This window comes from Coregonus lavaretus, assembly GCF_964263955.1.
Source record: "Coregonus lavaretus genome assembly, chromosome: 25".
Taxonomy (NCBI): Eukaryota; Metazoa; Chordata; class Actinopteri; order Salmoniformes; family Salmonidae; genus Coregonus; species Coregonus lavaretus.
Genome location: NC_140012.1, coordinates 32,534,173 through 32,547,894, shown reverse-complemented (window position 1 = coordinate 32,547,894; position 13,722 = coordinate 32,534,173).

The following is a 13,722-nucleotide window of genomic DNA, read 5'->3' as shown; positions in this document are numbered from 1 at the left end:
AAGATCACCATGCACAATGCCAAGCGTCGGCTGGAATGGTGTAAAGGACTCTGAAGCAGTGGAAACGCGTTCTCTGGAATGATGAATCATGCTTTACCATCTGGAGTCTGATGTACGAATCTGGGTTTTTGCGGATGCCAGGAGAACGCTATGTGCCAACTGTTAAGTTTGGTGTAGGAGGAATAATGGTCTGGGAGTGTTTTTCATGGAACCCTTAGTTCCAGTGAAGGAAAATCTTAACGCTACAGCATACAATGGCATTTTAGTTGATTCTGTGCTTCCAACTTTGTGGCAACAGTTTGGGGAAGGCCCTTTCCTGTTTCAGCATGACAATGCCCCCGTGCACAAAGCGAGGTCCATACAGAAATGGTTTGTCGAGATCGGTGAGGAAGAACTTGACTGGCCTGCACGGAGCCCTGACCTCAACCCCATCGAACACCTTTGGGATGAATTGGAACGCTGACTGCGAGCCAGGCCTAATCGCCCAACACCAGTGCCCGACCTCACTAATGCTCTTGTGGCTGAATGGAAAAAAGTTCCTGCAGCAATGTTCCAACATCTAGTTGAAAGCCTTCCCAGAAGATTGGAGGCTGTTAAAGTAGCAAAGGGGGGACCAACTCCATATTAATGCCCATGATTTTGGAATGAGATGTTGAAGAGCAGCTGTCCACATACTTTTGGTCATGTAGTATATTAGTGGTTGGAACATTTTGTAACAGGTGGAGTACTTGAACATATCCTTTTTGGCTCAGCCACAAGGGCTGTGAACCTCAAGAACTCTGTTATAATATGATCACATGACATATTGAGACAAACATACAAATACATTTTGTGACATTCCACACATTACTGTAATACCTTCATTGACAAAGAAATCAGCCATGAAGAAAGTGGTCTTCACAGCCGATGGGGAGCGAGGAATGTACAGACTTTTCAGGGTGCCACTGAGTTTCACAGATGAGAAAATGTAATGCTGAATGCAATTACATTTTCCAGTTGTCATCATTCAAGATACTGCTGGTTAATTTAGAACAATGAGAATGACAACAAGAGCACAAACAGATATAGGACCATGCTAATATAGACCATTTGAGGCATGTGAAATTGGGGATTGCGTAATGACTGACTTCTAACACATTAAAATGATTAGGCAGTATAATGTTCAAACAGTTCACTGGTTATGTTTAATATAGTAGTAATAAAGTACGTTTTGCGCTGACTGACTCGACATGAATTTGAAACTGAAAATCATCATGAAATCAGACATACAAACATGTCCAGTAATGCAATGTATTTTGACAACGTTAGGGGGATGCACCGTTCCTGGAGGTACTGCAATACCAGGTTGATGCGTGGAGTGGACGGAGCAAGCCCCTATTCCATCTCCCTATTCCAAAACTCTATTTAATATATGGTCCCCAGATAGGGTACGTATCAGATATTAAACTGATAAGAACATTTATTGTCACAGGAATTCTTAAAAAGAGCTCATACTTTTACATTTGATACATACTGTATCTCTGTTGTTGTTATTATATATATGTTTTCTTTACATAATCATTTGTACACTTTAATATATGGTCCTCTGTAGCTCAGCTGGTAGAGCACGGCGCTTGTCACGCCAAGGTAGTGGGTTCGATCCCCGGGACCACCCATACACAAAAATGTATGCACGCATGACTGTAAGTCGCTTTGGATAAAAGCGTCTGCTAAATGGCATATTATTATTATTATTAAAATGGCATAATATGCATTAAAAACATCACTGAACATTACAATAGGTTAAAAGTACGTGTTGTTATTAAAATGATATAAGAACCTAAAACAGGGTACACAAAAATATGCTCTGTATGCGTTCGGCCAAATATCAATGGGAACATTTAAAAAACAATGATATCGCAGTTTGAATGTTTATAAACATCCGAAAGGAGTAGTAGGTTCCAGTCACGTGGTAATCCGTTGTCCAATCAGAAACGAGAGAAAGCGTTTGCGAATTAAATTCCGATTTACAGCAAAGTTGGAATAAATAACCTAACAGTATGTGAAATTTAGAGATAGTAATGTCACTTAAATATCACAACAATCATTATACGCCACTAAAGTCAGCTGAAACGCTTCAGACCAAAAGACATCACCATAGGAGATGGATCTCTTTCGCCACCAAGTGGCAGCAGTTCTACGTACAGGTTTTCTCTCTGACACAAAAGATTGATCAACAAGTTTTATGATCGATTGGCTATTTATTTCACACGTTGGTAACAGCCTCTAGCCCCTGAATTACATTCCAAGTTGAAATAGGCCTACGTCTAGCCTAGGGTGACCACATGTGCCGGATTGTGCGGGACAGTACCGCATTTTGGCCCTTTGACCCGCGTCTCAACTAAACAATAATGTTCCTTATTTTAATCAACAAATTTAAGGACCACTAATTTAGAAGAAAAAAATGTAAATTTGTCCAGTGATGCAGTCAGACATTCCGACCTGTCTCTTATAGTCACGTTGCGTTTATAAGCCAACTGGTGATGTTAAACACTTATTCTGAGCAGCGCAAAACGAGATTTAGGCCAATGTCGTAGGCCTATCGTCAACCAATCATATTTCTCAAATCCCTGAGAAGCTAAATTCCACCTAGGACAGTTAGGCCTAACTATTTACAAAAAGCAGTAAGTATTTCACCGAAGGCTCTCCATGCTCATTAGTTGCTCATTCAACATTTTTTCTGCGACTTCACTCAATCCCGTTTTAAAAGTCTTCATTCCTAACTGTTTAACATTCCCTGAGACCAACCAGAAATGTTTCCTTGGCCAAATATTCCCAGATTCTGATGTTGTGGTCTCTCGTTTCTGCGTCACCAAATTTTAAATCAGGCAAAACAGCAGGCTTGGTGTCCTTCAATTGCTCCTTCGATGCGCGGGCTGCAGGGGTTTAGTGCTGCAGAAGCGACGTGCTCCGCCACTTCTCACAATGGTGCTTGTTTAGTAAAGTTAGATCAAAGCTGAATCAATGTCTTGGAAAATCACATAATAATTCATCATTATTCTACATAACAGAACCAAATATAATAGCAAATAACGTTACTGTTACACCAAAAACAACACCTCATTTCTTTTGAGAATTAGGATGGTAGCTGAATAGTAAAAAACAATATAATGGGCCAAAACCCAATAGCACACAACACTCCACAGAATCTGCTTTGATTGAAACAAAATACAGGCTATATACACTTAACATAAATATAAACGCAACATGTATAGTGTTGGTCCCATGTTTCATGAGCTGAAATAAAATATCCCAGAACGCTTTGAGACATGCGTGGGGACTCTTGATAAATCAATCAATGTCAGATTTTTATTTTCACTGAATCTCCGTTTGGATATTGGTTAGGCTATAATTAGGCTGTGGAAATGTTAGCTATGTTGAGGTGAGTGCTGCACATGATCATCTTGTCTAGTTGGCTCATTTATTAGCACTGATCAGAAAATGTTGCCTGTTAATTTAACAAGTGGATTATTTTGCTCTTCACTCGCGGTCGTTTAGTAGCCTGGGCCTACAGTACTCCTGACCAAAAGCCGATCACTTGTCTTAATCAATTAAAGTGATTTTATTTCACTGAATATCCTTCTATATAAACTCAGCAAAAAAAGAAACGTCCCTTTTTCAGGACCCTGTCTTTCAAAGATAATTCGTAAAAATCCAAATAACTTCCCAGATCTTCATTGTAAAGGGTTTAAACACTGTTTCCCATGCTTGTTCAATAAACCATAAACAATTAATGAACATGCACCTGTGGAACGGTCATTAAGACACTAACAGCTTACAGAGGTAGGCAATAAAGGTCACAGTTATGAAAACTTAGGACACTAAAGAGGCCTTTCTACTGACTCTGAAAAACACCAAAGGAAAGATGCCCAGGGTCCCTGCTCATCTGCTTGAGCATGCCTTAGGCATGCTGCAAGGAGGCATGAGGACTGCAGATGTGGCCAGGGCAATAAATTGCAATGTCCGTACTGTGAGACGCCTAAGACAGCGAGACAGGACGGACAGCTGATCGTCCTCGCAGTGGCAGACCACGTGTAACAACACCTGCACAGGATCCGTACATCCGAACATCACACCTGCGGGACAGGTACAGGATGGCAACAACAACTGCCCGAGTTACACCAGGAACCCACATCACCAGACATCACCAGCAACAATGTTGCCTATGGCACAAACCCACCGTCGCTGGACCAGACAGGACTGGCAAAAAGTGCTCTTCACTGATGAGTCGCGGTTTTGTCTCACCAGGGGGGATGGTCATATTCGCGTTTATCTTCGAAGGAATGAGCGTTACACCGAGGCCTGTACTCTGGAGCGGGATCGATTTGGAGGTGGAGGGTCCGTCATGGTCTGGGGCGGTGTGTCACAGCATCATCGGACTGAGCTTGTTGTCATTGCAGGCAATCTCAACGCTGTGCGTTACAGGGAAGACATCCTCCTCCCTCATGTGGTACCCTTCCTGCAGGCTCATCCTGACATGACCCTCCAGCATGACAGCTCGTTCTGTGTGTGATTTCCTGCAAGACAGTAATGTCAGTGTTCTGCCATGGCCAGCGAAGAGCCCGGATCTCAATCCCATTGAGCACGTCTGGGACCTGTTGGATTGGAGGGTGAGGGCAAGGGCCATTCCCCCCCAAAATGTCCGGGAACTTGCAGGTGCCTTGGTGGAAGAGTGGGGTAACATCTCACAGCAAGAACTGGCAAATCTGGTGCAGTCCATGAGGAGGAGAAGCACTGCAGTACTTAATGCAGCTGGTGGCCACACCAGATAATGACTGTTACTTTTGATTTTGACCCCCCTTTGTTCAGGGACACATTATTCAATTTCTGTTAGTCACATGTCTGTGGAACTTGTTCAGTTCATGTCTCAGTTGTTGAATCTTGTTCTGTTCATACAAATATTTACACATGTTAAGTTTGCTGAAAATAAACGCAGTTGACAGTGAGAGGACGTTTCTTTTTTGGCTGAGTTTATTTGGTTAATTCTCTGGCTGGGCAAATAAGTGGAGGGGGTATAGCACATCTATTCGTTTGCTCTATCACTGATCAGAAACATTTAGCATGCAACAATGTTACCTAAACCAACTGTAGGCCTATTATTTTGCTCGATCGGATATAGGCAACTCCAAAAGCCCGTGGAGGTTGTAAACTATGAACATGAAACTCACATGCTGTGATAGGTGATTTGAAGGAGTCAAGCGCAGGAGAGTAAATCACAGAATACAGAGTTTATTCTGTAGTACAGTGTTACGCTGGATAGCGTCAACCAGTCCAGTGTGCAAAACAGGCACACAGGGAAAATATACCCCGGCAAATACAAAATACATGTAGCTCAACCGAGCTACTCTCTCCTCACATTAAACAATCACCCACAAGGACAAGGGGGCAGAGGGAACACTTATACATGTACTAATGAGGGGATATGAACCAGGTGTGTGTAATAGACAAGACAAAACAAATGGAATGATGAGATGAGATGCGGCAGTGGCTAGAAGGCCGGTGACGACGAACACCGAAGCCTGCCCGAAAAAAAGAAGAGGAGGCAGCTTCGGAGGAAATTGTGACAGCCCAGACCGGTTGGTAACCTAAAACACATTGGAATGGCGTTAAGTTAGGGGAGGAGTGACGGAGAGAGGTCTGGGCATATTCGGCCCATGGCAAGAACACCGACCACTCCCCCAGCCTGTCCTAGCAGTAGTACCACAGGAACCTACCCACATCCTGATTTACCCATTTCACCTGCCCATTAGACTCGGGGTGGAAACCAGAGGTCAGGCTGACCGAGACCCCCAGACGTTCCATGAACGCCTTCCAGACCCTTGAGGTGAACTGGGGACCCCGATCAGATACAATATCCTCAGGTACCCCGTAGTGCTGGAAGACGTGTGTAAATAGGGCCTCCGCAGTCTGTAGGGCCGTAGGGAGACCGGGCATAGGAATGAGACGGCAGGACTTAGAAAACCGATCCACAACAACCAGGATCGTGGTGTTCCATTGTGACGGTTGAAGGTCCGTAACAAAATCCACCGATAGGTGGGACCACGGCCATTGTGGAACGGGTAGGGGTTGAAATTTCCCTCTGGGCATGTGTCTAGGTGCCTTACACTGAGCGCACACCGAGCAGGAGGAAACATAAACCCTCACGTCCTTGGCTAAAGTGGGCCACCAGTATTTCCCACTAAGACACTGTCCGACCGATGCCAGGATGACCAGAGGAGGGTGACGTGTGAGCCCAATAGATCAATCGATCGCGGACCTCTAATGGCACGTACATACGACCCTCTGGACACTGGGGGGGAGTGGGCTCTGTACGTAACGCCCGCTCAATGTCCGCGTCAACCTCCCACACCACCGGTGCCACCAGACACGACGCCGGAAGTATGGGAGTGGGCTCAATGGACCTCTCCTCTGTGTCATACAGTCGGGACAGGGCGTCTGCCTTAGCGTTCTGGGAACCTGGTCTGTAAGAAAGGGTGAACACAAAACGAGTGATAAACATGGCCCACCTTGCCTGGCGAGGGTTCAATCTCCTCGCCGCCCGGATGTACTCCAGATTGCGGTGGTCAATCAAAATGAGAAAAGGTTTTTTAGCCCCCTTAAGCCAATGCCTCCACACTTTCAGAGCTTTAACCACAGCTAACAGCTCCCGGTCCCCCACATCATAGTTGCGCTCCGCCGGGCTGAGCTTCTTCGAAAAGAAAGCACGGGGGCGGAGTTTTGGTGGCGTACCCGAGCGCTGAGACAGTACAGCTCCTATCCCAGGCTCGGATGCGTCCACCTCTACTGTGAATGCTAAGGAGGGATCCGGATGAGCCAGCACTGGAGCCGAGGTAAACAGGTCCTTCAGGTGACCAAATGCCCTGTCCGCCTCGGCTGACCACTGCAGTCGCACCGGTCCCCCCGTCAGCTAGGAGGTAATGGGAGCCGCTACCTGACCAAAGCCTAAGAATCTCTGCACCTCCTTAACCGTGGTTGGAGTTGGCCATTTACGCACGGCCGAAATGCGGTCAATCTCCATCTCCACCCCTGACGCGGACAGGCGGTGCCCTAGGAAGGAGACAGACTTTTGAAAGAACAGACATTTCTCCACCTTGACGTACAGGTCATGTTACAACAGTTGACCAAGCACCTTGCGCACCAGGGACACATGCTCGGCTCGTGTAGTGGAGTATATGAGAATATCATCTATATACACCACTACACCCTGTCCATGCATGTCCCTGAAAATCTCATCTACAAAGGATTGGAAGACTGATGGAGCGTTCATCAACCCGTACGGCATGACGAGATACTCATAGTGCCCAGATGTGGTACTAAATGCCGTCTTCCACTCATCTCCCTCCCGGATACGCACCAGGTTGTACACACTCCTGAGATCCAATTTTGTTAAGAAGCGCGCCCCGTGCAATGACTCCGTCATACTAGCAATGAGTGGTAGTGGATAACTGTACTTGACAGTGATCTGATGGAGACCCCGGTAGTCAATGCACGGGCGTAAACCTCCATCCTTCTTCTTCACAAAAAAGAAACTTGAGGAGACAGGTGAAGTGGATGGCCGAATGTATCCCTGCCCCAGAGATTCAGAGACATATGTTTCCATAGCCGCCGTCTCTTCCTGTGACAGGGGATACATGTGACTCCGGGGAAGTGCAGTGCCTACCTGGAGATTTATTGCACAATCCCCCTGTCGCCAGAAGGCGAGAGCCAAATCGGCATATTTGGGGGGAATGTGCATGGTGGAGACCTGGTTTGGTCTTTCCACCGTAGTTGCCCCTATGGAAACACCTACACACCTCCCCGAGCACTGACTTGACCATCCCTTGAGAGCCCTCTGTTGCCATGAAATCATGGGGTCATGAGAAGTTAACCAGGGAAGCCCCAACACCACTGGAAACGCAGGAGAATCAATCAGATAGAGACTAACTTTCTCCTCATGACCCTCCTGCGTCTTCATCCAGAGTGGAGCTGTGACCTCCCTAATCAGGCCTGACCCTAAAGGGCGACTATCTAAGGCATGTACAGGGAAGGGCACATCAACAGGAACACTAGGAATCCCTAAACTACGGGAAAACTGACAATCAATAAAGTTCCCAGCTGCGCCTGAATCTACGAGCGCCTTATGCTGGGAATGAGGGGAAAACTCTGGAAATACGATATCAATACACATATGCGCAACAGGGAGCTCTGTGTGAGTCGGGTGCCTACTCACCTGAGATGGTCCACCAGTGCTCTGCCTACTGCCTCGACTCCCTAAAGACCCTCCCCAGCACTGACCAGCAGTGTGTCCTCTGCGGCCACAGTTGGTGCAGGAGACAGCCCTTCTTCCGGTCTCCCTAAGCGCAGCACCTCCGAGCTCCATAGGGGTAGGGTCGGAGGTGCTGGGGGATGGAATGGACGGCCCCTGATCCGGACGTCCGCGGGTTGCCAACAGGTTATCCAGCCTTATCGACATATCCACCAGTTGGTCCAGGTTAAGGGTGGTATCCCTGCAGGCCAGTTCCCGACGAACGTCCTCTCGTAGGCTGCATCGGTAGTGGTCGATCAGGGCCCTCTCATTCCATCCTGCTCTGGCAGCCAGAGTCCTGAAGTCCAGTGCGCTCCTCTTCCCCTGTCTGAGGTGGAATAGACGTTCCCCCGCCGCTCTCCCCTCCGGTGGATGATCGAATACCGCCCGAAAGCGGCGGGTGAAATCCTCATAGCGTACTGACGCTGCGTCTATTCCTCCCCACTCGGCGTTGGCCCACTCGAGCGCTCTCCCTGACACACAGGAGAGGAGGGCGGACACGCTCTCGTATCCCGAGGGAGCCGGGTGGATGGTAGCCAGGTAGAGCTCTACCTGGAGCAGAAAACCCTGGCACCCGGCAGCTGTACCATCGTATGCCCTCGGGAGCGAGAGCCGAATCCCACTGGACCCAGGTGACGAAGGGGTGGACAGCGGTGTGGGTGGTTGTGTAGTTGGAGGAGGTGTAGGATAACCACCTCTCTCCCATCGCTCCATGGTGTTCAACACGCGCTCCATTGCGGTGCCGAGAGTCTGGATCATGGTCGCCTGCTGTTGGACACGTTCCTCCATTGATCCGGACGAAATGAATGTACCTGCTGACTCCATTTAAGGTGCGTGTTTCTGTCAGGGGGTCAGTGTGATGTGGTAGGACGAAGTCAGGCGCAGGACACAGAGCTAATCGAAAACGTACTTTACTCGTAGGTAACGTAAATTACATAACCTCCACGCAGGGAGGAACAAACCCGCTCACCAGACGACAACCAAACATGAACAGACACGCACAAAACACAGTGGGAGCCAGAGGGTTAAATACGGAAGAAATCAATACATAATGGGAACCAGGTGTGAACAATAAAGACAAAACAAGTAGAACACAGAAACATAGATCGGCAGCAGCTAGTACTCTGGCGACGACGAACGCCGAAGCCTGCCCGAGCAAGGAGGAGGAGGCAGCTTCGGAGGAAGTCGTGACACATGCTCTTGAAAATATAGGTTGCTGTTATTTTCTATCGGTATCATGATAAAGATACTCTCAGTGTAAGACCATATGCCTGCTCCCTAACAAAGGGGAGTGAGGGTAGGAAAGAGATTAAATGTGAATAAAAAAAGCATGGGCTTGCCTTGTGCTCTGTTTAGAAATATCACTTTTTTACATGACATGAAGCAAGGAAAAATATTATTTGTATTTTATTCTGTTATATTTCATTATAACACCTCCTCCTCCATGCTTTACGGTGGGAACTACACATGCGGAGATAATCTGTTCACCCACAACGCGTCTCATAAAGACACGGCGGTTGGAACCCAAAATCTCAAATTTGGAATCCAGACCAAAGGACAGATTTCCACCGGTCTAATGTCCATTGCTCGTGTTTCTTGGCCCAAGCAGGTCTCTTTTTCTTATTGGTGTCCTTTAGTAGTGGTTCCTTGGCAGCAATTCGATCATGAAGGCCTGATTCACACAGTCCCCTCTGAACAGTTGATGTTGAGATGTGTCTGTGACTTGAACTCTGTGAAGCATTTATTTGGGCTGCAATTCCTGAGGCTGGTAACTCTATTGAACTTATCCTCTGCAGCAGAGGTAACTTTCATTATTACGCTTGATATTTTTTGCAACTGCACTTGGAATTTTCCGTATTGACTGACCTATGGACTTGTTTTTTTTAACCAAATAGTGCTATTTTCTGGATACCCCCTACCTTGTCACAACACAACTGATTGGCTCAAATGCATTAAGAAGGAAAGAAATTCCACAAATCAACTTTTAAGAAGGCACACCTGTTAATTGAAATGCATTCCAGTTGACTACCTCATGAAGCTGGTTGAGTGAATGCCAAGAGTGTGCAAAGCTGTCATCTAGGCAAAGGGTGGCTATTTGAAGAATCTCAAATATAAAATATATTTTGATTTGTTTAACACTTTTTTGGTTACTACATGGTTCCATATGTGTTATTACATAGTTTTGATGTCTTCACTATTATTCTACAATGTTAAAAATAGTAAAAATAAAGAAAAACCCTTGAATGAGTAGGTGTGTCCAAACGTTTGACTGGTAGTGTGTGTTTGTTGACTGTGATCAGGGTAGCCTAAGTTTGTCTTGTCTGTTTAATGAACAAAATATTGATTTCATGTGCATGCTGCATTAATAGGCTGCACAGACTAGTAACATAACTAAACTCAAAATATGCCATTCTATTAAATAGAAAATACATTTGATTAGTGCTTATGTTTCTTAGGACCTGCCTAAAAAATAATGGATTTCTTTGTGATTGTATATTCCAGGGGCGCAACTTTCACTGGGGATGGTGGATGGGGGACGGGGGGGCATGGTCCTAAAGCAACAGTGAGCTTTAGGACCATGCAGACGCCTCCGAGCGGTCGGGTAGGCTGTTTGGAGTTTATCCAGCTAAAAAATGTATAACAAATGTTATGTCCCCCCTCTTCTAAAACCAAAGTGGCGCCCCTGGTATATTCAATGGATTATTAAAATAGACATCCACTCACATTGTCCCATGTCCCCCACTCCTAAAGTTGCCGGCATGTGCACGGGAGATATAAAAGGCTTCTCCTGGCAAGAATGTGGTAAAAATGGGACTGTATGAATTGGGTTCAAAAAATCATTGCATTATTTTTTTTACAGGCAACATACCTTAAAGTCTGTCTGTAAAGGGTACAAGTTTAGATCGCTGGCCGCTAGAATAATTTACCAATCTAAAACATTTTAGCTAACATGGGCTAATTTAGTGACTTTCAGTGACTGACATAACAAGAGAAAAACTGCTGATGCCCAACCATTTCTACTATTCTAACTTTCAACAGTAAGTTGCGACACAAGCCCGACTAAGTTTTTTTGGGGGAAAAAGATACAGTATGTTACTGTAAATTTTCAAAGAAACTTCAGTTTAACAGTACATTACTGTAAACTGGGGAAGCTTTGTCTGCTCTCAGGATAGAGGGTCCATATGGGACACATATTAGGCCTTAGTTCTGTCCTTGACCTGTTCTTGTCTATTAATGTTCTGTATTATGTCATGTTTCATGTTTTGTGTGGACCCCAGGAAGAGTAGCTGCTGCTTTCACGACCGCTAATGGGGATCCTAATAAAATACCAAATACCAAACAGTAGGGACAGTATAGGACACCTAATATCACTGTAATAATCATTCCATTATTCTTAAGGTGGAAAAGGCATTAGAATGTGGCCCTGTGTGTCTCAGTCGGTAAAGCATGGCGCTTGCTACACGGGTTGGATTCCCGCTGGGGCCACCCATACGTATAATGAAAACAGCCATTACTGTAAATTGCTTTGGATAAAAGTATCTGCTAAATAGTATAAACTCATGCAGTGTTTCACTTATTCCACCAGATGGGATACAGTAGACATCAGAAAATGGTGCAACTATAAGAGAGGGATTGTGATACTGCCAGTTTGTGATTCTGAATGATAGCAGGTTAAATGTTCACAGTGGGTTCTATTTATCTACACACCCAACCGGAAGAGGATCCGTCTGTGTGTTTAAAGAAGTGAATCATGGTGGAAAACAGTCTAGACACTGTCACTGTGAACAAGCACTCTATGCAACACTGCATCCTGCTAAATTACATTGTTTCAGACAGTAATGTTTCAGTCTTTCTTCAGTTCTCTGCAAAATAGTAAGGGATAAAGTTTGATAATATGCCAGAAAATCATTCAGATAGTAAGATTTGTCTGGATAAAACACATACTTAATCACTTACATACAAACCTGCATGAATCACACGCACACACCCAAACACTCACACAGACAATTATAGACGCAGACAGACAAGTGTGTACATTCTCTCCGTGAGTTAAATGTTTGGAGGTAAGGAGTTGAGAAGGTTCTCATGAGAAAGCTCAGCCCTTGTGATACCAACCCGGAAGCTGTGGTGTCTGTGGTGTTGGTGCAGTTGGGTGCTCTCTTCTTGTATGTGCTCTGGGTGCTTTGTCAGCCCCCACAGGAAACCTTCAAACCCTGGGTTCAACAGGTTGTCAAAGGGTTAGGTAGACAGCTGGCTGGGTCACAAGGTTACTCAAAACACAGATATTCAAGACAGATAGCTCATACATATAGCTGAAACCATTGTTTGAGACATGGTCCCAAAATTCATTATTATATATATATATATATATATATATATATATATATATATATATATATACATATAATATACTGTATATAATAATCTATGCCATTTAGCAGACGCTTTTATCCAAAGCAATTTACTGTCATGCGTGCATAAATGTCAGACCCACTATCCGGACGTTGCAAGAGCCATGCTCTACAGACTACCAGATGTGATGGTCAGATCGGTTAGGTAGATTGATCAATCTGGTTGAATTCAGCTGCATGTCTGTTATTGCCTGTAGATTATATATAATGGGATTAGACTAATGAGAATGATAGCCTTGCTTTTGTTTTTTCCACCTTTAAATCAGCGGCATGTCAAATTCTGCATAATGCTGTGATCTGTTCTCACCAACAGCCTATGACTGATTCAAATCAGCAAGAATGGTTTCACTTGAATCTGTTTATGACTAGACTATTTACATTTTAGTCATTTAGCAGACGCTCTTATCCAGAGCGACTTACAGTTAGTGAGTGCATACATTTTCATACTGGCCCCCCGTGGGAAACGAACCCACAACCCTGGCGTTGCAAGCGCCATGCTCAACCAACTGAGCTACAGGGGACTATTGAAGAAGAGTGTTGCTTTGTTGTTGTTGACAGACCCACAGAGGGGGAAGGTTTATTCTATGATTTTCAATGTCGAGAGCGAGAGCAGTATAGCGATATAACATGTCCTACCTCAAGGTACTGTATATCCCTATCTAAGGGATTTTCTATCTTGAAAAATAATGACATAAAAAAAGCGACCTCTGCAGCGCCCCCTAAGAAAACTAACATCAACAACCCCAGAACACAATACAAATCCTTTACTCTAGGAGTAAAGATACATCTTATTTTTGTCCAAACAAACTGTAATTGTTTATGGACGGAAACTGCAGACAGTTGTGTGAAAATGTGTGAAATAGAAGGTTTAAGGAGCGATATCTGCACTATCCCACACTCTTCACTCCTAACATCGTAACACAAAAGTTAGAGTGAAAACCCAGGAGAGGCAACCTTTTTATCTATCTATAATACACATCCTGAAAA